Source organism: Populus euphratica, unplaced genomic scaffold (genome assembly GCF_000495115.2).
Source record: "Populus euphratica unplaced genomic scaffold, PopEup_1.0 scaffold15.1, whole genome shotgun sequence".
Taxonomy (NCBI): Eukaryota; Viridiplantae; Streptophyta; class Magnoliopsida; order Malpighiales; family Salicaceae; genus Populus; species Populus euphratica.
The window spans coordinates 1,380,771-1,383,125 of record NW_011499874.1 but is presented as its reverse complement, the minus strand read 5'-3'; the positions used below and the strand labels follow the sequence as shown (position 1 = coordinate 1,383,125).

Here is a 2,355-nt window from a genome sequence, read left to right as displayed (position 1 = left end):
CCAGGGATACGTGAATAAGCTAATTCTTGCCAAATAGCAAGCCAGGTTAACTCATGATTAGTTATTTGTTGTCAAAAGATATATGAAGTGCCTTGATTATCATCTAAAAGCACGTTTTCCCTCGTCATCAACAAGATTATAAGTTACAACCAACCCTGAACGTGGAAAAAACTCCAGAAAGCAAAGGCTTTGCATCATCTTGTTGCGTGGAAAATTGATGTGCCGAAAGTATTTTCCATTTAATGTTAATCAATATGCCGACCGTCAAGAGAAAAGCAAAATATACTATAATCCAAGCTATGCAATCATAAGCCTCTAGCAGTTTGTGACAAGAAAAGGAAAATAATTTACAATGGCATGCCTAAAAATTAAACAATCCCGTCTAACACCATTGCTTTGTTTGCTCCTTCAACTGTAAAAACGCGATTTTGTCATCGTGATTTTCGTATACATTCACCACAGCATCGCCTACAAGTTCAAACATGGATCATGCTTCATAATGGAATAAAAGTCCACAACTACTCATGTGAGCACATTGAGATGCTGAAATACCTCGAACAGCAGTATTCCATCCAATTGCAGCCATTGCATGGCTAAAGGATGCTGGGATTGTCTATTTTAAAACATGAGAAAGTAAGAAAACTTAACTTGCTCCAAATATTTTGAAGGAAATCACCATAAATATTGTTAAGAGTCGTATAAAGAAACATTCAAAATAAGACATTCTCCACCTTGATTGCGACCAGTCATGAAACACCATGAACAAGGTATCTTACTAAATATTATATCATGTCTCTCCAATTCATAATAATTAGCATGTTAGGCCCGCAATGCAGCTGCATGTATGAAGATTTCAAAAAAAAAAAAAAGAAACTCGTATTGTTCGAATTCAGTAGAGCTTTTAAAACAAATTGTCATCAAAGCTCCACTCAATGAACTAAACTTGCAACAAAATAGCACCACGTACTTCGTGGAATCAGTACAGAAAAACCTCATAGCGTTCATCCTACAATTCATAAAGCATTGGTCTATCTGAGGTGAATATTTCCTGCAATGCATTCATAATACTGGTAAGAATTCTAGAAGCAATAGTAAACAATTGTGCTTTTATAAAGGTGTTTTTAAAGCAGGAAACAAAGATTGTGAGAAGAAAACACAAATAATCTTCTTACGAAAACATTTTGCAGTGCTCAATATCAGCATCTTAACAAGATACATAATCACAGAGCAGGAAACTAAGAACTGGTAGCTAACTTTTCTTAGCCAAATGACAACTGACAAGCACAACCAAACAACAGACTGATGCTTCACGATTTCAGCAATAAGCAATAGATAAAAACTATACAAGGAAAAGAAGCGCGTGTCCTTGGGAATAACCATTTAAAGATTTACAAGACTATAGCGAAAGCAGCAGCTGAAAATTACTAGCTATATGATAAGAACCCAGTGTACATAACTGTAAGACCTATGTACAGAGTGGATACAGGCCTGTCACAACAGCACCAGGTAGCACAGCACCGACAGGTGGAGCAATGCCAGATTCAGAACCACTTTTCCGTTTGCTGTCAAGAAACTAATCTTAGTTTTGACACAATATAATCTTTAAAAACAGCATAAAATAGAAGCAAACTTTAGTTTTGACATTTCAAAGAATTCAGAATGATAAGGTTCCGAGAAACTAAAGGTCATGATCTCTCATGATCAGATTCACGAGAATTGAGCTTTTGGAGAGACATAAAAATATTTAAATTCAACCATCACTCCATCAGATTTAAAATATATATTTAATTACTTCCACGAACTTGAAGAAACGGACGGTACCTTGAGATAATCACTGTGAGATGTGTGATCATCTTCGTTTTCATCAAATTTAGTATCCTTAAAGGACATTACAGATTAAGTATTGAAGATCAAACCCGTAATCTGGAGTCTTGGCTTTTCGTTCGAGCATAAATTTGAATTTTGGCTTCAAGATGGAGAAGAAGTGAAGGTAAGCTCACTCTGTCAGATGGAAAGAAATCCTTCTCTGGGTAAATGTCAAGCCCAGATAAAAATATTTGAAGGTCAGATATTTCCCAGGCTTTAAGAATTAACATTTGCTTTTACATGTGCTGGGCTGGTCAGCACCCACCACAAAATAAAAATAAAAATTGAAGCCATTCTTCTTTTACTCAGTGTATCCTTCGGCCATCTTGAAATCATATTGAGTTTGAACCTTTCATTTGTGACTTAAAAACAGAACCTAGACGAAGCCAGACCAAAAACAAAATCAAGCCAGCCAACAAGAACTCTAGAACACATCAGCAGGCTATGTGTTTGAGGAACTGTTCCAATCTACAGCTCCCTGGGTTTATG

At 36.1% G+C, this 2,355-nt stretch overlaps 1 long non-coding RNA gene across 2 annotated transcripts; it reads right to left on the bottom strand.

The window, feature by feature from the left end:
* Positions 1-266: 266 nt before the first annotated feature.
* Positions 267-2,028, bottom strand: LOC105128057 (uncharacterized). 2 transcript variants are annotated; one of them, XR_842762.1, is made up of 4 exons: positions 1,822-2,028; positions 1,489-1,562; positions 968-1,048; positions 267-468 (listed from the first exon to the last, which is right to left on the bottom strand). It is a non-coding gene; the product is annotated as an uncharacterized LOC105128057 (long non-coding RNA). The 2 variants fall into 2 exon arrangements; XR_842761.1 differs by lacking the exon at positions 267-468 and having other exon boundaries at positions 635-1,048.
* Positions 2,029-2,355: the final 327 nt, after the last annotated feature.